General features: G+C 44.1%; 1 protein-coding gene and 1 long non-coding RNA gene across 2 annotated transcripts in view; one reads left to right on the top strand and one right to left on the bottom strand.

The window, feature by feature from the left end:
• Window positions 1–9,205: 9,205 nt before the first annotated feature.
• On the bottom strand, window positions 9,206–13,708 carry LOC122891467. Its single transcript, XR_006381287.1, has 4 exons — window positions 13,624–13,708; window positions 13,447–13,506; window positions 13,109–13,233; window positions 9,206–12,358 (listed from the first exon to the last, which is right to left on the bottom strand). It is a non-coding gene; the product is annotated as an uncharacterized LOC122891467 (long non-coding RNA).
• GRIN2B (glutamate ionotropic receptor NMDA type subunit 2B) overlaps window positions 13,265–23,566 on the top strand; it is a 407,054-nt gene continuing 396,752 nt past the window's right edge. Inside the window, exons 1-2 of the mRNA XM_044227133.1 lie at window positions 13,265–13,350; window positions 14,373–14,804. The gene's annotated coding sequence lies outside the window, so the exon portion shown is untranslated. The remainder of the gene's footprint in view (window positions 13,351–14,372; window positions 14,805–23,566) is intronic.

The following is a 23,566-nucleotide window of genomic DNA, read 5'->3' as shown; positions in this document are numbered from 1 at the left end:
GAATTTGCAGGATTTGGAGAGTGTGAGAAGTGATCTTTCCTTGTATTAAGCATCTGCTGTTTTGGGGCTCTTCACTGCAGTATAGCCTTGACTGTCCTGATGAACAGTTCTTGGGACTGGGGTCAGGCATGTTGGAGGAACCGTTACTGACTGATTCCAGAGTGTGGTTGTCAAGAGTGTGGCCCCAGAGCCCAGTTGCCTGTGTTTCTATCCAAGAATCATTGCTAGTTCTTGAACTTCTCAGTTCCTCAGGTTTCTTAGCAATCATTTGGGATAATAATAGCACCTAGTTCATAGGGTTGTGGTATGGATGAATGAATTGCTTAAGGCAAAACACTATGAACCATGCTCAGTAAGAGTTATTATTAATATTATCACTAGTCAGAAAGCTGCCTAAGATGATAACTCTAGTGTCTGGTTTCTTACCACTGAATCTGCTTTTTCTCTGTCTCCTATCATAGTGGCGTCATGGTTAGTCATGCTAAAAAATGTGGTACCTTCTTATCATGCTCTGTCACCAGCCATATTCAGCCAGTTGCTGGCAGTTTTATTTTGACAATATAAATAAATAAATACTACTATATAATCTCTTTAAAATACATCCTCTCTTCTCTTTTCTCATGGCCACATCATAATTCATTAGCACTGCCTAGATTATAGCAATAGCCTCCTAATTTGTCCGCCTGCATCCAATATTTGGGAAGCAGAATGATTATAGTACAGAGAGAATACAATTTGACCTTCTTGTCATACGACCTGACCTTGAAGCCTGGCTCTATCTCTTGCCAGCTATGGGATTTGGGGAAAGCTACTTAATGTCTTTTTCTTCACCTATATAAAGGGGTACCAATAATTACTTCATAGGATTGTTGAGAGATTATATGAAATAATTAAGGTAAAGCATTCAGTATATAGTAGGGGATCAATCATTCTTAATCTGATTCTTTTTTCTCCCTTGCATTTAGCCCAAATTGTTGCCAATATTATTTTTCAAAAGTCTAGGCCAAATCAAATTCCTTCCTTCCTTAGAACCATAGAGAGTAAAATAAAATGCAGATTCCTTAATATGGGATTCAAGAACCTCCAGAACCTGCTTCCATACTTTTATTACATTCCTCTTTGGCTCTGCATTCCATGGCTTGTTAGTCCTTGAACATGACTCTGAGATTCCGCCTGTGCTTTCCTTTCAGCATAGGATTATCTAGTTCCTTGGTGGTTATAGTTAATAATATGGTGTTGTATCCTTGAAAGTCGCTAAGACAGTAGATTTTCAAAGTTCTCATCACTAGAAAAAGATCATAACTATGTGTGTGGTTGGGAGTCAACTAAACTTACTGTGGTGACCATTTTGCAATACATACAAATATCAAGTCCAGTTATACGTTTGAGATTCGTATAATGATACATGTCAATTATACCTAAAAAACAGCCACTTCTTCTAAGTTCAGAACTAATGCCGTATCCTCTGAGGTGCAAGACTTCCTTCATCCCTCTGTGTATCAGTAAGTTATTGCCATAAAATTGCTGTGCTGTATGCCACACTGAAACTCAGTGGCTTAAAACATCAGCACTCATTCCCATAGATCTCAGGGCTGGCTGTAGATGGAAGTAGGCTGGGCTCAGTTAGAGTGTCTAGTTTTGTTCTGCCTGTCTCTTCTTTTCTATTAGGACAAGCATGTTAGTTAGCCTAGATGTGTTCTTCTCATGGTAATGGTAGAGGTTTGAGAGCTCAAGCAAAAATATGTAGGCTTCTTGAGTCCTGTATATGGAGCAGACACTCCATGAATTTTGCCTCATTCTGTTAGTTAAAGGAAGTCACATAGCCAAACCCAAAGACAAGGTGCCTCTCCCACAATGAACGGGCACTGCAGGGTTACCTGACAAAGGGTGTGGTCATAGGAAGAGAAGAGAAATTGAGGCCACTAACGCAATCTTCCACACTCTGTTGGAATGAATGGGTCTTGTTTCTGGGATCCTAGCATCTTTACTTCTATCTCTATTATAGGGGTTAAATAGTTCTGCATTGATTGTTTCTTTGCTTATGTACTGTTTTTTTTTTTTTAAGATTTTATTTATTTGACACAGAGAGAGAAATCACAAGTAGGCAGAGAGAGAGAGAGAGAGAAGCAGGCTTCCTGCTGAGCAGAGAACCTGATGCAGGCCTCAATCCCAGGACCCTGAGATCATGACCTGAGCCAAAGACAGAGGCTTAACCCACTGAGCTATCCAGGCGCCCTTGTTTTACTTTCTTTAAACTTCTGGGAGGCAGATATGTGTTTGACTTATTCTCGTTTTTCCAACAGTACTTAGCATCCTGCTTTTACATAGTCAGTGTTTGGGTAATGTTTTTCAAATTACTGTTTTATCTATCTATCTATCTATCTATTTAAAGATTTTACTTATTTATTTGAGAGAGAGGGAGAGAGAGAGAGAGAGTATAAGCAAGGAAGAGGGCAGAGGAAGAGGGAAGAAACAGGCCCCTCTACTAAGTAGGGAGCCTGATGGGGGGCTCAATCCCAGGACCCTGCGATCATGACCTGAACCGAAGGTGGACACTTAACCAACTGAGCCACCCAGGTGCCCCTCAAATTAGTATTTTAAAATTTAAACTGAACTAGCTAACTAAGAGATGTGCTTCAGCGTTTTGTAAAGAGAAATTTATGAAGGGTTTTTGTTCAGAAAGGAAGAAATTCAGATATTGTTTCTAAATAGAGGCAAAAGAATTTTTCTCTACAGAGTCACTAGATTATATATGAATTGGTGCTCATAGCAATCTACCAATGGGTAAAAGAAAAAAATTTGCAAAGAAGGAAATTTGGAAGGGTTTATGAAATGTATTAGTAAACATGGATGCAGAGGAAGAGGTGTTTATAAGATGTGAGAGAACATACATTTGTAAGTTTTTGAAAATGGGCATAATAATTTTTACAGGTTAAGAATAAGCACATTGTGTACTGTGGCTTGCCAAAAATCATCATCAAAAAAGCATTTATTAGTGTTCACTGATGATCCGTTGTTACACTGGAGATGGTAAAATGGTGAACCTCTAATTCTATTATTCCTTACGCATTTATTATCCAGAATGTTTGTAAAGAAGAGTTTTTCTTCCCTCTCCCCACCACCATTTCCTTCAAGTGTCCCTGTGGACTAATGGAGTCTTCTTTATTCAATATCTCATAATCAATATGGTCATTATTCTTTCTCAAGCTAAAAGAGCCCCAAATTTGGCCAGTGGGAGATCCTTTAATCTGGATCATATGTTCTTTTGATACATCCTCATTAGTTTTAGAGCACTTCCTTGCCTTCAGGCCAAACAAGATATTCTGGGATCACCTTGTATTTTCCCTGACTCCACCAAGAATTAGCCATTTCTCCAAAGATTCCTGGTTCCTTTTCCTGGAGAATGGTACTTAGAAACCAGCATCTGGCTGTGAGTGTGTTCACTGTTACTGTGAAGTCATTGCTTGTAGGTCCTTTTAGTGGACTTATATCTAAAGTTTTTTATTTCTGCCCATAATTGCTGTACTAATACCATTATCAACAACAAATAACCTATTCAGAGTTTAAGATTTCTTTTTAATACTCTTTGTCCAATTATTAGGAAACAGGAATGTGAGAGCACAATCTCAAATTATCCCAGCAGATTACTTAGTAATTACAAAGAGATAATATACCTTTACAATTGAGAGATCTAGTAGATACCCCGAAATCAACGATCACATTTGCCATTATCAATAATGGGACACACTGACATTTTGTACCTCCTGATAATTTAATGCATTGGAGAAGTTCACAAAATTACCTTGCCAGAAATGTTTATCCTTAATTTATTCATGAGGAAAAGAATCAAACAATTCTTGACTGTGAAGTATTCTGTAAAGTAATTTTGGCCCAGTCTTTCCAAAAATGTCAGTGTCCTGAAAGGCAAAATAAGATGGAGGAACTATTCTAGATTAAAGGAGACTTAAGAGAAAGGATAATTAAATCCAATAAGGGACATTCATGGGACAATTGTAGATGCTGAATACTGATTTAAGTGTAATTATAATCTATGCATATTAAAGATTATGAAGGAAGGAAATGTGCATTTATGTGGTACATTTGTTTTTGTTTTTATTTGTGAAAGAGAAACAAACTCTTATGTTCCATAGTAGGATGTCAATGGACAATGGAGAGGAGTAATGTAAGTGTGTCATTTTGAGCTGTGAGGGTTAGGGTCACCAGTGTGAATGAAAATCACTGAGGGGCACCTGGGTGTCTTAGTAGTTAAAGGTCAGACCCTTGATCTCAGCTCAGGTCATGGCACTATGTTAGGCTTCATGCTGGGCAAGAAGCCCACTTTTTTTTATTTTATTTTTAAAGCTGAAAGTGGTGGCCTTTAGGGAGGGGGAAAGGGTGGTGGGAGGTCAGAGGACTGATGTTGAACAACTTGAATATTTTAAACTTTGCTCATACAACTTTGACAAAACGAAAATCTCAATTTAAAAAGAAAATCGGTCTCAATTTAAAAACAGAATGAAAGGGACATTTGGGTGGCTCAGTTGGTTAAGCTGCTGCCTTTGGCTCTGGTCATGATCCCAGAGTCCTGGGATCGAGTCCCACATAGGGCTCCTTGCTCAGCGGGGAGTCTGCTTCTCTCTCTGCTTCTGCCTGCCACTCTGCCTGCTGTGTTCTCTCTCTCTGACAAATAAATAAAGTCTTTGAAAAAAAAATCAGAATGAAAAAATGAGTGTAGGTGATGAAGAGCTACAGGGGAGAGGGATGTTGGGGCCAGACTGTGAAGGAACCAGCGTGTGAAAAGGGGAGTTTAAACCAAACTCCACTAGCGGGGAGCCTCTTGAGTGTTCAAGCAGGGTCCTGGTGCTTCCACTCCAATAAGGATGGAGAAGCTTTCTTAGGGTCTGCTTAGAAGTTATTCATTCATTTATTCATTCAGACACCGAGCTGGGTGTCGGCAGGGTTGTAGTGAACAAAATGTTCCAGCCTGTCGCCCTGGCGGAGCTCACTTTATGTACGGCTCAGGCTGATGTATAGACTTGGGGCTTGTGAGGAATAATCACGCCTTGCCTCAGATTGGCACCTCAGAATTCTTTGAAAATGCTACTACGTGTGTGTGTGCGTGTGTGTGTGTGTGTGTGTGCGCTCACGTGCACGTGCTTTCCAATGGAATCCAGCACAAGTGATCTTCAAACACCTTTGTGACTCTGCGTGACTCTCAACAGCCTGTCCAAGTCTCCCAGTTGGCTCTTCTTTCTGGTACTTAAGGCCGGAAATCCCTATTCTTTGTGCCTATTTCCTTGAACCCTGGTTCTACGCAGGATCCCTTGGCTGTGAATGGGAAGGGTGCCAGGTGATGGGAGCCCAGAGACCATCGGAAGTGGGCAGAGGTCACATCAATAAAAGCTACTCTGGAAGCTAAAAGGATGCTGATGGGGGTATGAAGAAGAGGGGCTGCCTCCCCAGAGGAGGAGGGCAGTGCCTGCTCCAGGAATAAAGGCCTGCACAGAAGGAGGCAGATTCTAAAAATGGAAAACCAATATTGGGGGAATGGATACCTGGATCACAAGGAAAACCCTTAGAAAACTTCAGAGAAGGACATGAAGTGATGAGAGAGAAGGGAACCTGTGAGAGGAGAGATACAGAATTTATCTCTCTTGTTTTACATTTGCATCATTATCAGACTGCCTCTGATAATAAGATGTTTGAAAATGCCTTCAGATAGAGATGGGATCTTTCATCCATATTGTCTGTAGTAAAAGAAATTAGGGCACATTTCTCAAGAAGCTTGATCAGTCATAATGAAACACCAGGAGTGCATCTTCTCTGCATCATAATGGTGAGACTAGAGGCCATTTTTCCCCCTTAAAGTATTTCGATGGGGGAAAAAAAAGAAAAGAAAAGAAAACAAAACATATTCAGGTAGATAAAATCAAGATTCTAAAGGATTTCTTAAAAAAACAAACAAGAAACCAAAAAACAACAGCTAGTTTGGAAAAAGGGTTGTCATATCTTTGCTATATTGGAGGAGGAGGAAAAACCCAGCAAGGCAGTGCCAACTCTAACTGTGTTTAATTGGGGGTTATTTCCATTCAGGGTGTGTTCTTGCAGGAGTTGAGTGATGCTGGAAATAACAACATGCAAATTCTTCTCTTTATCCCAGAGAACTTACTATCACATCACAACTTCCATCCACTTTCTAGGTTCACTTATTCTTTTCTCTGCAAGTCTTGTCTATTCCCCTCTTCTTTCCTCCCCTCCGCCCCTAGTGTATATTTTGGAAAAGAAAGAGACTATGTAGGGAAGGATTAAAGAAATGTTTCTCTGCATATACAATGCGAATGTGTTGTAGTATATTGTTACAATGTACACAACAGTCTCAAGAAAATGCAGTGGATAATGAAGACTTCTGTAATTCTTGGAGGTCTCCGGCAGGTCTTCAGGCCAGTGGGGAGGGGGTGAAGGTTGTTTATCCCTTTGAAAAAAGACTGCTTAGGTTGAATAATTAATATCATTATGATAAGAACAAAATAGAGTCTTTTAAAAGAGTAATGATGGTGGAATCAGGATCTTAGTATGCTTGTGAGAGTTATTAAAATTGGATGCTCTGTGTTTCCTGTACACTCCAGGAATTGCAAGCAAAAGAAGATGGATTGGATTCAGCAGAATGCATTAATATGCATGTTGTCAACTGAGCCTTTAACGAATTATTTTTTCAAAGATAAAATTCGAATATTTTCTCTAGAAACTAGGAAGCCTGTTTTACATTAGGTAACGAGCAGAGGCAGACTGACTTTGAAGCTAATGCAGCTTCAGATTCCCAGCCCTTCACTTGGGGCCCTTTCTTCTAAGGCTGTGGGAGAGGCCCTAATAATGTGTCCAAATGTTTTAGTAAAATTTGCAAAAGTAGCATATTTTAATTGCAACCATTTTGCTGTCTCTTTCCACTCTGTCTGATTTCACACTGGGTGTCATTGGAGTGGCAGTGAGCATTTCTGAGATGAAGCTAAGTGGAGGTTGAGTTGGGAATAATTTAATTTGGGTTCAGTGAGATATATTTGTGCAGCTTGCCATCAGTTTCCTATAGAGTTAAGTTGTTGCCAGCTTTCTCAATGAAGGAAGTCTGCAGCACTGTGACATGGAAGTCTCAGAGACCATGTGCTCAGTGCAACATCTCCTTATTCAAGCTGGGGCAAAAGCTGTCTCCAGCTTACCTAAAGTTGCAGACTGCTTTTGTATTCCGTAATGCTTTTTTTTTTTTTCCCCCTTTCCAATTTGTCTCATAAATAGAATATTTGACAACTTAGAATTTTTTTTTAAAGAATCAAAGTGTAGGATGTGAGGGTGATCTGGCTGCGACATCTGTCACCCCATTGATCACCAGGGTTGATTTGGCTGATCTGGCTGGCTAGGCGGGTGTCCCCTTCCTCCCTCACCACTCCATGTGCGTCTCTCCGGAAGCTGCGCGCTGGGTCGAAGAGGACGACCTTCCCCGATAGAGGAGAGGACTGTTCTTCGGTCAAGGGTATAAGAGTAGCTGCGCGCCCCTGCTAGAACCTCCAAACAAGCTCTCAAGAATCAAAGTGTAATGCTTCCCATTGGAAAGCTGTTGAAGTTTTGTACCATGAGTACATCAACATGAAGCTTCTAGAATTTTCCATAGGCTGGGAAGGGAAACCCAAACATAGATTTTTTAAAGTTTCTTTAAGAGTTGATAAAGCTTGAGTTTGCCACTTTATCGGCAGTTTGGAAAGGGTTTTTGGACATTGTAAGTGAAACAAGTGAGAAATTACAGACTGCTGTTTGAGCCATAGTTGAAGAGTTCTTTATTATATACATTTATTTGTTGAAGAACCAAGAGAAAATTCATATAATAATTTACACATATGAAATAAAAAATGACAAAAAGATTAGCACTGACATCAATAGAAATCAACCTGACATTAAGAGGCAAATTGTAACATTTTTTTTTTCAGATTATACCAAAACTGTAATTCTTTAAGAAAAAGGAGAAGCTTTTAGGAATGAATAGGCTCCTGGATTATTTGATAATCCAGTAATAGAAGAGGAGTGAACCAAATGAACACTTTGGAAAAAGATTTAAATTTCTGGCTGGTTTGAGACAAAATACTAACATTGATGAAGATAATGCAAAATACTAACATTGATGAAGATAATGCAAATTGATGAAGATAATGCAAAAAGATAATGCAAAAAAATACATTGCAAACTGGTTAAGGAGTGTCATCAGTTCAAGGCGTATTTAATATTAACCACTGTACACAAAAACTTGAAATCCTTGAAGCCTTATGACTTATATATAAAAGAGATTTGAGGGGCACCTGGGTGGCTCAGAGGGTTAAGCCTCTGTCTTTGGCTCAGGTCATGATCTCAGGGTCCTAGGATTGAGGCCTGCATCAGGCTCTCTGCTCAGCAGGGAGCCTGCTTCTCCCTCTCTCTGCCTACTTGTGATCTCTGTCAAACAAATAAATAAAATCTGTTAAAAAAAAAGAAATTTGAGGTTTTCCCTAATTTGACAGCAATTAAAAAAAAATTGCACTATTACCAATAAAAAATTTTTCTAAATGATTAATAATGAAAAAAATTTTTGAGCAACCATGGTAAAGCATAGATTTGACACTTTCTGTTACTTTCATATAAGTGATATTATAAATCATAATGTGAAGAATATAAAGTAAAAAAATATAGAAAAGTGAACATTACAGAACATTTAGGCAAGAAGTAATAAAATTATAATAATTACAAATTTTTGTGGCATTAATATCAAAAAAATGTTTTTAAGATTTTATTTATTTGACACAGAGAGAGATCACAAGTAGGCAGAGCAGCAGGCAGAGAGAGAGAGAGAAACAGGCTCCTTGCTGAGCAGGGATCCTGATGTGGGGCTTGATCCCAGGATTCTGAGATCATGACCTGAGCTGAAGGCAGAGTCTTAACCCATTGAGCCACCCAGGTGCCCCAATATCTAAGAATTTTTTATTTCTTTTCATTTATTTCCTCATTTTAAGTAAATATTTACTTTCACATAAAAATTTCTACTCTTGGGGCACCAGGGTGGCTCAGTCGTTAAGTGTCTGCCTTTGGCTCAGGTCATGATCCCAGGGTCTTGGGATTGAGCCCAGCATTGGGCTCCTAGGTGGGCAGGAAGTCTGCTTCTCCCTCTCCCACTCCTCTTGCTTGTGTTCCTTCTCTCACTGACTCTCTCTCTGTCAAATAAATAAATAAAATCTTAAAAAAATTTCAACTCTTTTCCTTGAAGAGGAATCCCAAATCATAAACTTCAGGCCTTACCCTGTGGTATCAGTGCTTGATATGAAAGATGTTGTGAGATAAATATACTCCCCCACACCTCCTGCTTCTATTGATTGACTGATTGATTGCTGGGCAATTCATGGGCTTTGCATGTGTTGACTGGGCCATGGACAAGAGTGTTCGCATCTCTTGGGATCCTCTCTTTTGGTCAAGAGAGCTGGCAGAATACCTCCACCAGTGTCATTAGCAGCCTCAGGTGAGAGTTTTTCCCTTGATAAATGATGCTGTGAAATATAATCCAACATCTTGTCTTTTTAGAGCATTGCTTTTTGTGCTTCCTGACTAGGAGTTAGGAAATGCATATTTGCAATGTTATGAAATAATGTTCCGAATTTCATGAATCCGGATGATCCTTGAAAATGGTTTTATTGAAAGGCTTGTGGTCCCTGGAGGCAAAGGTCGTTCATGAGAAGTGCCAGGGAGTGTCAGGGAGTCTGAGGAATAAGGAGAGAGATCTTCTCCCATTGAATGGACAATGGGCAATGAATACCATGGAGAAGAGATGCCACCTTCCACTTACAAGCTGCATGGTCTCTAGGATTAGCTTTTCTGAGCCAGAGTCAGCAAGACCGCTTGGGAAAGTGGTTTCTAATAGTCATTTAAAAAACAAAAAACAAAAAACAAAAAAAACCAACCAGACAAACCCCAAACTTCATAATGTATGGAGGCACCACTGCATGCCTGGAATTGTGCCACTGGTAGAGGAGGTCATTGAGAGGAGGTGACAGTCAGTTGAGTCACAAGCTGGTTCTGGTTAATTGGAAGGTCCTTACCCCCTGCCCTGTCCTTGGAATGCCCGTTCTACCCATTATTCTCACCTTAGGAGCCATGTCAAGGATACAGCTTTGAGATCAGCTGGACTGCACACATGACTGAGCCCCATGAAGAACTCTATATAAAGTCTTATGATTCTGGTGGGGAGGTGCTGAGATCCATTTATCTTGTGGCTGCCCAAGACAGGCCTTGTAGGCAAATGGTCCTGCCTATTAAAACTATTAAAACTGCCACCCAACAATCCGGAGTGGTCTCTCTTTTTCTTCAGTCCTTCCTCATTCTCTGTGTACAGGGACCAATTAAAAATTTCACCAGGGGAACTCCTGAGATTGCTAACCAACCATCAGGTGCTGGGAATAGATGGATAGTGTAGATGCTTGTCTAGCTCCTTAAGTAGTTAGATAAGTAATTGGAAAGACTGGAGAAGTAAGTATACAATATTAAGTTTAGCCTTATGAAATTGCCTTTTTATTATAGGGCAATGATGGTTATTTCCTGTGATTGGCAATTTCATATGATTGAATACCAACAGTTTCAATGTGGTTGAACCAGTATGGTTGAATGTAAATAGCTTGTGGCAGTATTCTTTTCCTTTTGGGCCAGTTCTTCCTAATGAAAGGCCAAATGACCAACTTGGTGTGTGTCATATCTCTGGCACCCACATCATGCACGTCAGTACTATCCCCTAGTCATCTGATAACTGACCATACAAATTCCTCTACACATTTCCACGTGCAAGGAGTGGGAGGCAGGGGCATGGTGGTGAGGGCTCATACCTCATTGAAAAACTTGCAGTTGTTACAGAAATCAGTTCAGGCCTGGTGGACTGAAAATATCCTCAGATGAGGTGGGACTTGATCTAGAAATTGAAGGGAAGGGTGGATGTAATTAAGGAGTTGGAGAATTCATTTTTTCCTCCACACTTGCAAAAGTGAATGGGCTGGAATGGAATTACTGGGTTCAGAAAGGGATGAAAAGAAAATAGAGAAGAACCACCCAATTTTGGTGAAGGGGATTGGAATAGGAAAGGGAAGGTGGGCTCTGTGGGGTTTTTTGGTTTTGTTTTTTGTTTTGTGTTTTTGTTGTTGCTTTTACAAGTAGGTTAAAGGTCAACGCTTGAGTGAGTTTGGGTCTTATTCTGAAGGTAATGGTATTCCCTGGGAAACTCAAGGTAGTGTTTCCGGAAAGCCCCATGGGGTCTTTGCTCTGCAACTTAACACCCCTCCTGGAATCCATGTTCTAACAACAGGAAATCTGCACGTAGAGGGGTTTGGGTTGGCTGCTGTGTATCAAGGGGCGCAGCAACTCTGGAGTGGGTCTCTGGAGTAGTTCTCCAAAGAGGTAGAAGATCAGCCCTACCCTGTCTTAGAAAAACAGCAATTGCCTACTTGTGATCTCTCTCTCTGTCAAATAAATAAAAAAAAAAAAAAAAAAAAGGAAAACCGCAATACCATTACTAAGAAAGAGTAATTTCAGTATTTGTGTTTCCATATAATGCTTATGCATTTGTGTGTGCCTTTAGAAATCTTAGATGTGACCATTAAACCTAACAAAAACTAGGAAACATGAAAGAATTAGGTTCAGATTATTATGACTATGGTTTGGTCTATAGGACTGAATATACATCTGATCTAATCTACATAGATCAAAGCTCCAAATGACTAGGTGTAACTGCTTCACACAGGAGTATTACCTGTGTGTTTATATGGCTGCTTCTCGGCAACGCTTGTGAGAAGTTCATGATATAACCAATATGAAAATGCTCCACCGCTATAATATTCTAGATCTTCGAAGAGACAACAGATCAGAATACAAATGGTGCATACATGATGATATTAATATTACAAATAATAATACAGGTGGTGGTAAGTGCTATTAAAACAGAAAACAGGTTAAGAGGGAGAGAAAAGAAGGGATGTTTGCTTTTTGCAAGAGTGTGGGTTCGCAAATGCCATGAAATGTAGTTTCATACAAGGATTATTCACCTGTCTCAACATTTTCTCTCCTCAAGGTCTTTCAATAACAGGATCCACTTTAATAAGAAATGTCCAACTCCTTGAACCTTCACTAGTTGTCAGTAAAGCACATATATTATCTTACTACACCGTTTAGCCCTTAATTCCATTTGCCTTCCTTTGTTTCCCATTGTTTTCCCGGCAGCCTCGTGTACTCCGAATAGATCTTAAGCTTCTTGAAGGCAAGAACCCGGCTTTAAACTGCGTCCAGCGCTCGCGCCGCCCGTGGGAAGCAGAGGCTGGTGTTGTGGGAAAGAGAGCAAGAGGTCTTACATTTCAAACTGCGGCTCCGCCTTTGAGATGCTTTCCGCAGCCCGGTGCGGCTGCCCACCGGGGGCACTGTCTTGCTCCCCACGCCCCTTCGCGGCCCTTCCTCTTTGCTGTGCCCCACTGCAGCCAGCAGGAGGCGCCACGGACTCGGGTTAAGGCTTTTCCCCCCTTCCTACCCCACACTCCCCGGCACGTGACATGGGAAGCTGCCTCTGCCCGAGTCTTAGCAATAGGAGTGAGGGGGTGACGGGGTTTGGGGGTGGGGTGGGGTGGGGGGTGTGGAGAAAGAGGACGCGCACGCACACACACAACACCCTGGGAGCAGAAACATCTTCCCCAGCTTCGTGGGTTTCTCCTCCCACCCGAGCCAGTGTGTGAGAGGTAGGTGTGTGTGCGGGGGGTGGGGGGCACGTTTTTGGGTGTGAGACCCAAATGCAGACCGGGCAACTTGTGATCTCCCGCCCAACCCCCGTCCCCGGTGATTAATACCCATTTTTCTTACTCTCCCCCTCCTCCCCCTCCTCGTCTTCCTCTCCCGCTGCCGCGCGGTTGACTTGCACAACGTGCCCCCGCCCGCTTCCCCTCCCCCGGCTCCGATCATCACCAACTGGAATCTGGGCTTCTGCCTCTCCACCCCCCCCCCCCTTTTTTTTTTTTTTTGAGAAAGGAAGCCCCCCCCCCGCCCCTTTTTCAAAAACCACTTCCTTCGGCTTCTTCACCTCTAGGAAATCTCGGGGCTTTGCTCTTATCGAAAGTGCTCGTCAGGGTGATTTTTGATGACCACAGTCCAGAAGTGCTGGCGTCCGAATGCATTTTCTTTGGCTTCGCCACGAAGAGTCGTGAACTTCAAAACCCCGACACGGATTATCAATCCTGCTTTGCAGGAAAGGAAAACCCTCCATCCCCGGCCACCCGCCACCCGTCTCCGGAGAGTCTGCAATCGCCCAGGCGCTCGGAGTCGGTACGTAAATACTCGCTTCGGAGTCTCCTGTCTCAATGTTGGGGTTTGGGGGTGTCAGGGAGATAAAGGATCGAAGCGGTGGAACCGTTAACTAACCTGGTGTTGGGTGAAGCTCTTGAACCCCGCAGAACCCGGCACTTGCTAATTTGGACGTGGCTTTAAAAAAAAAAAAAAAAAAATATATATATATATATATATATATATATATAATTTTAGGGTGAAAGGGGACGGCTCTCTCTGGTCTCTTTTTGGGAGGGGTGTTAATCCCCTTACCGAACGGAGAGGTTGGGCGTCCGTGCCCCGGGCCGGAGCCACGCGCCGCGACCATCCGTCCAATCGACACGTTGCAGGTGAAGCCCCGTGCGCTGCACATCAGCGCGGCGGCGGCGTGAGTGTGCGCGGGGGTGAGTGTGCGCGGGGGGTGAGTGTGAGTGCGCGCGCGGGGGCGCGTGCGCGTCGGGGGCGTGTGTGTGTGTGCGCGCGTGTCAGTGTGCCCCTTCCAAGAAATGCCCAGTGTGCACCCAGTGCACAATCAGAACCCATTGAGCACAAGCCTGGGGTGGGAGGAGGCGCTGCCGCTGGAGGCGATGGGGAGAGCGAGACAGACATGTCAGCAGCAATGCAGATGGGGCTGGGGGCCGCACTTGCTGGCGAGTTAAGTGGGGATTGTGTTTCTGCGTGTGTGTGAGTGTGTGTTGCTCCCTGGTGCCGCTTCTCCCTCCCTTCCTCCTTCCTTACCGCTTCCCTCCTTCGCTCGCTCGCTCCCTCTCTCCTCTTCCATTCAGGTTGGCATTCCCACCTCTCATCCATGCCTGTCCCAGGAATGGTATAGCCAGACCTTTTCTGAATTATTTATAGACCGGTGCCAGCTGTTTTCAATTCCTCTCGTGTGCACTCTGTGGGAAATGCGGGGTTTCCTCCCCCTTTTTCTTAAAACGAATTGATATCTTTTTCGGAATGCATTTTTCTCACCCTCCGGGGACACTCAGATCGAACCCTGACCGCCTCTTTTTCCCCCTTAGGAAGGGGACGCTTTGGGAATGACCATGCTCCACGGAGGGACAGAGCCGGCCCCCAGCTTCTCTACACAGAGCCTCCTCCTCTAAAGCTCCAAAAAGCAAAAACCATAATTGCCAGAAGAATCATTTAAAAAATAGCCCAGCCACTAACCTCACATGCAAATGGAATAATTACTCTGGATTCTGCATTGTGAGCTGCTCTCCATATCCTGAATTACCTTTGAATTCAGTCTTTTTTTTCCTTTGAATTTGCATCTCTTCAAGACACAAGATTAAAACAAAATTTCACGCTAAATTGGATTTTCAATTACCTTCCTTTCATTTATCCTTCGTCTTTCTTATGTGGATATGCCAGCGAGAAGAGGAGACTGGACATTCCCAACATGCTCACTCCCTTAATCTGTCCGTCTAGAGGTTTGGCTTCTACAAACCAAGGTAGGGCAAATTCTGTTTTATTTTCGTCTCACCTGGGGTAGGGATTCCTTGTTTATCTCTCTTTTCTAATCCCTCGAGTGGAATTTTTGGAAGAAAAGGCAATAAGATAATAAAATTTTGTTTTGGGAAAAAAGGCTTTTTACAAAGGGGGAAATCTCCCATGTATAGCTTTGCTTTTCTCATCTAACAGGTTTTGGGTTTTGGGGAGGCAGTAGGGGGTGGATGTATGTAGGGATGGAAGATGCTGGGTGACATAAGGGTCTGTGTATGTAGACATGCATGGGAGACCTGTGTGATTTTTGAGTTAAATAGCATTTTATTCACCCAGGGCTACAGCTCTGATTTTTATGGGAATCTAGAAAAAAAAATTTTTTTTTAGGCTAGCTTTTTCCCCTTGCCACTTCCATGCCCGTCTCCTATCTCTACCTTCCTAGCCTTTTTTTTAATGCCCTTTTAAAAAAAATGAAAATAATGATTATTGTGGTTGTTGCCCTGAAGTCCACTTGCTGTCTAAAGCATTGACACGGGGCCCAGAGATCCCTGGAGGCCTACTGCAGAGGGAAAGGTCTAGGTGGGGAATCTGGCTGGTCTAGGAACACCTGGAATTGAAGGATGCTGCAGTTAAAAAGGACTTCAGTCTTAAGCTTGCAAAGAAGGAATTCTGTCAATATTCTTTTAATTGATATTTTTTCCCTGTGCTATTATTTTTAAGCTGTAAATTTCTCCTTCTGTCTACACATCTATTTATACCCACACATCCTCCAAGCAAACTGTTACTTCCACACTCTTGCAAAATGGCTATCTTGCAGAGTTCTAAAATGCTGTGCATGAGGAAGGGGTGCAGAATTCGACACGTGAGTCTTTGTGTTAGACAAAGAGATGTGCCGTTTGCATGTGTTCGTCTCTTACCTTAAAATGAGAATGAAGACTTTAACCCTCCCCCCCATTAATTTTTACAGTATGTGAAATGTGGCTAGGCAGTATGTTTTTTATGTACTTGGAATAGCAGGAGAAACGGAAAAGACTTAGCTAATGACTCTTCAGCTAGGCACTCATGCAAGGCAAGACAACTCCTGAGGCCGTCAGACCATCCACAGGCTGGAGGGCTGTGATGGTGAGCTGGTGTGCTCTACTCCTTGGTCCACTGACCGTCCACCCCCAAACTCTGAGGGTGCCCAGATGCAGAAATCAGGTTGAGATAATGATCTTCAAAATCCTGTAGCAGAATCATGGGCATCAGTAGTCTTTCTGAAAGTATTCTCCCCTCGAATCTTTTTTCTCTGGCATTTTAATGACTATACTTAGAAACAGTCCAAAATACTAAAGGGATTGGGGGAAGAAGATCCTTGTCCTTCAACATCAGACCAGAAGATAGTTCTTCATTGTCCAGAAGGGATGGATATCATCCACATTCACTACTCCCCTCCCCCCAGGCAGGTTTCCTTCTTTTGAGTGTTTAACTGGTAATCTGTGCCCATCTGTACTGTCAGCAGAATGGGAGGGTGGGATCCCACTTTGAACCATGTTCTCACCATGTCTACAAATAGCTGAGGTTATCTGGTGTGTGCTCACCTTACAGACACCTGAGCTGGTTCTCCATCTGCTTCTACTCCTTCAAGTGGGAGGATGTATTCTTAATTTTCTTTCAAAATAGAACAGAGGTATGGGTGAGAACAGCAACTCCATGTGCGGTGGTTTCCTACGTTCAGATGAGCAAGGTGAGGTGGGTGTCCCTAGGGCGTAGGCCCCTTTTCTCTCTCCTGGTGTCTGCAACGGTGCCCTACAGGCACTAGACCCTTCCTCGTGTTGGTTGGCATCCAGGTTGACAGCAGGCCTTTGGACAGAGTCTCAGCCACAGTCTCCTAGAATGCTAATGGGATTAAGCCAGGTTCTAGACCATCCTTACTTGGCCCTAAAGCTAGACAAAGGGTAAGAGGCTAAAAGGGGAGGGTGCTGAGGAAGAAGGCGACTGGGTGGTAGGAAAGGTACAAAGAGAGGGGGAGCCATTCCAACTGTTGTTGGCTTATTAGGATTCAAGATGGAATCACCACAGGTGGTCTGTACCTTTACCACAACCAAAGCCATTTGGGAGCCCTGAGGAGACAGGTGTGTTGCGTGCCTATGAGCAATCTTGGCAAGGCTGTCTCTGGGTCACTGTTCTCTCTCTTTATTTTATCTCTCATGGCACAAAGAGCTGACCGGATTCTATTTTGTCTTCTCTCCTTCTGCCGTCCCCCGTACAGTGTGGGTTACCTGAGGAAGAAATGTGCCTATTGGGGGGAGGAAGAGCAAATTTAATTTCAGCCGAGGAGCCTCTGTGATGTACAATTAAGAAAAAACAAAACAAAACAAAACAACCAAAACTAATGGGAAATAAAGACTTCTCAGGCAAGCCTGGCTAAGGATTTTAGGTTGGTGATTTGAAAGGAAGCAGAACAACATGGTTGCCTTCTGTCCCTGTGTGTTTCAAGTGTAGCAAAGCATGACGGGTCTGGGATCACAGAGCCATGTGGCCACCCAGAGATACCTGTTCACATGCAAGGAGAGGAGCAGGGTGTGCCCCTCCGTTGTCTCAGTTCTTCTCAGCATTGGTTCCATTCCTAGGAAGGATATCTGTCTCAAGAGTCTTGCTTTGCTACTGCCTGTGTGTTGTTTCTGGCAGGGGTAGATGCAGAGAAAGCAAAGAAGTAACGAGGCAAAATTAAGGGAAAGGAGGAGGACCAACACATTCTCTAGTCGCTACTTTCCACACCAAGTGCCTTTCTTGTAGGCTGAATGCGAAGAAGAGCGACTCCTTCTGGTGAAGGGGTGAACGGCAGGTAGCTGGATTTTGTATTGCTCTTCATCTCCGGAAGAATGGCTTCAGAACCTGGACCCTCTTCTTTGACCTTCATGCGCACGTACTAGCCTGTGCAAGGAGGGGCAGTGGGGCACCTGGGCGGCGAAAACATGGACTGAACTTGGTTGAGGGGATGAGTGGCGCTGGACAGGGAGAAATGGGACTGAGCTGATTTAGCCCTTGACCACACCACCATTGCCTTGTAAAACATTCTCCCATCTCCTCCATGAAATGTGGTGAAGCCAGGATGCAGGGCTTTGCCCCCCTATTTTCTTGTTCAACAGTACGAAGATGAAGGTGACATGTCCACCATGCTAACAAGTTAAAGCAAAAATGTCATGAATATTTATGGAATAGGATATATAGTGGGCAGGGGAAAGGACAGGTTGTATGTGAAAAAGCCGTAGCAAAAAAAATAAAAATAAAAATAAATCAGCCTATAGAAGCCAGGGGCAGGAGGGAAGTCAGGGTGGAGCTCACCATTCTAAAGGTTGGCAAACTGTTGTTCTGAGTGATAGCCTTTTCTCCTTAATAAGGAGGGCGGGAGCTGACAAAGTCTCTCATCTCATGTAACTTGTGGGGGTCAGGAGTGATTATACTGGCAAGTGAGGTTCCTTTTCCCCACTGCCATTCTCCAGCCTCCTTAGAAATTCTAGAAATTTCTTCCTTTCAGTAAATTACATTTTCAGTCTCTGCTAGTGTGCATGCAATCAGATACGAGTGTCGTCTCTATAAATAAATATAGATCAAAAAGAGTTACTGGTCTAATGAATTGTTCACATTTATTAAAGTGCATCCCCTCTTTGAAACCACAGAAGCAGTCTCTAGGGAGAGAGTAGATTAGTGGTTGAATTGATATGATCTTTCAGAAGGATGCCGAAGCTAGAAGAACCCAAGGCAGTCGGGATGAGGGAGGGGGCATAGTTCTGAGGAGGTGGGCTTCTGGGGGTGCGCCTATGGCCGTTAATGGTCTGTCTGTGGCCCATACACCAGATCCATTGTGTGGATGTGCTTGTGGAGTTCTGTGAACTCAGAGAGGTGTGTTCGGGAACCTTTGGTTGGTTCGTTGATGTTCTCCATCTACCTTGTTTCTGTCTTTGCCCTTCCAGTGTTTGCAGCTGAGGTTGGCAGAGAAGGTTGGCACGGTGCATATGTTGGCCCCCTGCTGAAGTCCTGTGTGACTGCCCCGAGCAGAATGGCTGCTCTGCCTTCTGGGTCTCACCAGGGCTGGTGCATGATCATTACCTAATTTTGTTTTTATGCTCTGTTACCCTAAGAAGTTTGTGAGCTCCTCGAGGACAGAGAGAGATATTTATCCATCCTGAAATCATCTGTTCTGAACACAGTGCCTGGCACAGGACAGACACTTGAGAAAGATATTAGGTGAGAGGAGAGAGGAAGGGAAATATTAATTAGCAAATAAGGCTATCTGTTGTTGGTTCGGGTGGGCATGGGAAGGGTTTGAAGTTACCATGTCAGGTGAGATCAAGAAGGTCAGAGCTTCATGACGGTTCAGAACGCGTTTACTCTGACCTTCTCATTTGATAGGTGAAGGAACTGAAATCCAGGGACGTGAGGTGATTGGCTTAGGTCGTGCCGCTCCTCGGTGGTCATGCTTCATGTCCCGCACTGCCAAACGAGACGCCAAGCTTATCTGTGGATGTCAGATGGCTACCTCAGCATTCGCCAAACTTTCTCGTCTATGGGAATAACCTGGGGATCTTGTGAAACATCGACACTCTGATTCAGTAGGTCTGGGGTGGGGCCTACGATTCTGCATTCCACACACTCTCCAGGGATGCCGCAGCTGTGGGCCTGGGTCTACAATATTCCTGAACCGAATTTTCTGTCATGGTTCACGTGGGCAGCTCCGCAGATGTGTTCTACTTCTGTAACTTTCAGAATTGCTGCTTTTTTTTTTCCCCCCAAACAGAAAAGATCCGAGAGGAGCCTGTGTGTTTCAGTTCACCCACGTCCCCTCTTCTGAGTGTCTCCCACCATGTGTGTCTTTTTTGCCTCTTCTTTTATCCTCTGTGTGTTCTTATTCTGGCCCTTTTTGTCCTCGATTCTTCTCTTTCTCTTTATATTCTTCTTCCCTAGATAGAGTTTATGTATTTATTAGTGTCTCTTAGTCTCTTCTCTTTCATGCTTCTTTTAACTTCATTTTTGTGTCTTTTGCTCCACATCATTCAACCAACATTTGTTAGGAACCTGTATTATTGAACATGGTGTCACAACAAAGAACTAGCTCTGGTTTGTACCTTCCAGTAGCTCTTACTTGAATGGGGGAGACATGTGTAAAGAGATTATTATCTGCTTAGGTATGAGGAGGGACGCCTGGAAGAGTGAGGTGGGCTTCACGGAGGGGTTGACAGTTAAATTCTGTCTTTAAGAATAATTAGGATTGTAGAAGGGGAGAATTGTCAGGTTAGGAGGATGGAGAGCAGATGGAGAGGCAAATTGGTATAAAAGGGCAAGCCTTCTGCTTTTCCTCATGTCCCTTAACCTGGGGAGGAGAGAAAACAGAAATGTGCTGGTTCTTGGATTAGGAATTTTGGGTTCCAAATGAGGCGGCCCGAGAATAAAGTCAGGGTCTTCTGAAAAGGATAAGGCAGAGGCTCTCATTTCTGCTTTAGTGATTCTACAGTTAATGAATTCCACTCCTGTTTATTAGACTCGCCTTTGGAATGAGCAAATGATACAATTTTACTCCTAGACCACTGGATTGCAACTAACTTTGTTGATGGCCATTAGAAAGAAAGGGACAGCTGTTCGTTGGTTTGTGGCCAAGGAGAGAGCTGGATCCTAGCCCAGGCCAGGCTACTCGAAATGAAGGACCAGCCTAGCCCCATGTGTTTCCAACTAGTGAGCCTGAAAGTTGCCATGCTATTCATACCCCAGCCACTGTCTTCAATGGCAGAAGGAAGCGATGGAAGATAAGGGGCTCTGTTATTCCCAGGGGATTCACAGAATGCTTTTTGGTAGCCTTTTCAGCTGACCTGGTGTTTTGGAAGCCTTCTTCCAAATGTCTTACTGTAGAGGGGATGGAAAGACACATCGAGCATTTGATTGAACCGTAGGATGGGTGCCTCAGGGAGGATGGGTTTGACACATGTGGTCCTCTGAATTTTATTTGCACCTTTTTCTGCTGCCCATCCCTCTACCCTTTCACCCCATCCAAGGTGCACCCGTTTTCTGTGTACTGGGGTTTGTATTCCTTTCATTAGCGAAAGGATCCTAGGCTCCCCCTGTAGACTTTTTAAGGAGAGCATTCTGAGTCTGAAGGTATCTGGATGAGCCAGACTCAGCCCTGGCTGATTTGAGGGACATTTGTTCCCAGGTACCCTGAGGGGCGGGGCCGTGGAGGCACAGTGACAAGGCTGCGTGACGAGAGGGACCCGGAGAGGGTAGAGGAGGAGAGGCCAGGCCGGCCCCGAGGGATCGGCAGGCATGGAAGGAAAGAGAAGTACAGGCTTTGACCCTGCTTGGAGTCCAGCTCTACAGGGAGGGGAACATTTGGAATAGAGAGCTTCCTAGATTAAGATAATTTAAGGTTTGGACTAATTAACTCACTCGACTCCTAAAAACCAGGCTGTGCTTCACACACGCCCTCCTCCATGTCTTTGTTCCCAGCCTCGAGAAGACGGTGAAGTTCCTTCTTGAGAAAGAAATGTCAAGTTTCCATTTCTCATTAATCTTTATATAGAGCCTATCAGGGTTTCAGCTGGTTTGAATTTCTGAGGAAATCAGATCTCATTTCTTTGTGAGAGGTGGGACTTCAGAACAACGGTGGGATAAAGCGTGGCATTGTTCGGATGGGGGGAAGAGAGGCGTCAAAGAGACTGGAAGCTGAGGTGATGGCTTTTATCCTCTACTCCAAGCTAACTGGACTCCGTGAAAATGTGTAGACATTGCGAAGCAATCCCCCCACTTCCTAGGGACCTCACTCTGTTCACTCAGCTGCCATGGTGGCTGGTGTCTTTGGGTTAGAAGCCACTGTGTTCCATGTGTGTCCCAACGTGCACACACCCCATGTACCCATACACGCTAGGCTTGCTCGTGTGTTGGTATATTTGCATAGTGTCTTACCCACCGAATAGCAACAGTAAAAAATAATCTGAAATGCATTAAGTGTGTCTGCGGAGCTTAGGTACAGTAATATGTGTGTGTGTGTGTGCGTCTAATACGCGTTAATAAGAGTATTAATACTCTGAGGCACCTTGAAGATGATCTGTCCTCCACAACCCCCATTTTAAAGCTGTGCAAATAGCTCCAAGGTGTAAAGAAGACACACACCTGGGGCAGAGCCGTATCCCCTGACTTCCTTTCCAGTGCTTTCCCGTTCACCGCCCTGCCCCTCGAGTCCCTTCGGAATGCATGTCTCTTCTGTTAGCCGGTGGTGGGCATTTGCTCATCCATGTATCTTCAGAGCCCAGGGTTCTCCTTGGGGTGTCTTCAACAGTGTTAGGGATTTCCAGGGTGTCTGGGGGCTGCCTGAATGATAACGGACGTAGTGGTGGCCTTGAGGGTCAGAAGCTTCTTTCTGTTTCCATGTGTGATATTTCACAGTGTGCGAGCCATTGCCTCAGGGCCTCGATTTTCTCATTTCTGAATCAGTGGGACAGGCTATGCAGGCCTCCCGAATCCCAGCTCAATAACAGAATCACCTGGAGAGCTCGCACAGACATAAACAGAAGCAGCTCAACAACAACACAAGCAAAACAGTGATGTCCATGCCCAGGCCAGACCCCACACTGTGAAATTAACATCTCTCAACAGGGGATCCAGGCAGGGGTCATTTAAAAATATTCCCCAGGGGATTCTCCCGTGTGGTCATGGCTGAGAACCACTTGGCAAGTTGATTGACGAGGCACCTGTTCTCTCTAAACATCAGGCCATCCTAGTGCTTTAACCTCCAGAGGGAGACCCCATCGCCGTCAAGCAGATGCATGCCTGCTGGAGGGTCGCCGAGCTGGAGGGAGAAGAAGGGGCTGGTCCACGAAGGGGCTTAGCGTGCAGAGTACACACAAGGGGTGCAGCCTGGCGTGGAATTAAGTAAGACCAGAGCTGTATTTATTCCTGAGCTCTCTCACCCTCAACGGAGGCCTCGTTGCAAAGTTAGGAAAGTTAGGGAGCTGCTTTCCCCAACACCCTTGAAACAGGTGTGGCTGTGAACTGGGGCGAATGGCCCTGGGTTCTGCAAACCGCCTTCGTTCCCCTTAGTCCTTATTGAGGGCGCCCTGTTTCTTGTTTCAGGGAGAAAGCCTCATCGCACTCCTTTCTGACACTGCCAGTGTAGGAGAACTATTAATAAATGGGGCTGGGTAAGCAGACCCTGATTGACTTGTGAGGGGTGTGAATGGTACAATTATCTTAGTGCTGGTTGGAATTCGCTAGCCGCGTCACCCTCCCTCTCCGTGCCTGAAGTAGAATATTAAAGGCACAAAGAGGAGGAAGAGGGTAGGAGGCACTGAGCTTCGTTCTTCTCTGACTGTAACTTTAATCACTGCTTATTAGGCTTAGCTGGGTTAATAGTTTTCTCGCATCCTTCCTTTCGGGCTCCCTCCCTGCCCGTTTTAAAATAAATGTGAGCCTAAATGTAGAGGTAAGAAAAGAACAGATTTACGGATCTGTGTTCCTTTAAAAGAGACAGACCCAAGGAGAGTGAAAACACTAGTTCTTTTTTGGACATCTGTAAACAGTGGTTGGAAATGCAAGAGAAAGGTCATGAGTGTGGTTTGGACTCTCATTGGTGTTTGGTGGGATATGCAGAGGTGGGAGGCATTAAATATTTAGGAGAAACCCAAGAAGTGTACTCACTGATCGGAATTTTTAGATAAATATTAGTTAACCCTGTGGACGGAAAACATCCCAATCACTGAGATTCTGCAGCCGGTCCCCTTTTGTGTTTCTTATGCAGATC

Source organism: Neovison vison, chromosome 12 (genome assembly GCF_020171115.1).
Source record: "Neovison vison isolate M4711 chromosome 12, ASM_NN_V1, whole genome shotgun sequence".
NCBI lineage: Eukaryota > Metazoa > Chordata > Mammalia > Carnivora > Mustelidae > Neogale > Neogale vison.
This window is presented reverse-complemented; position numbering and strand designations above follow the sequence as displayed.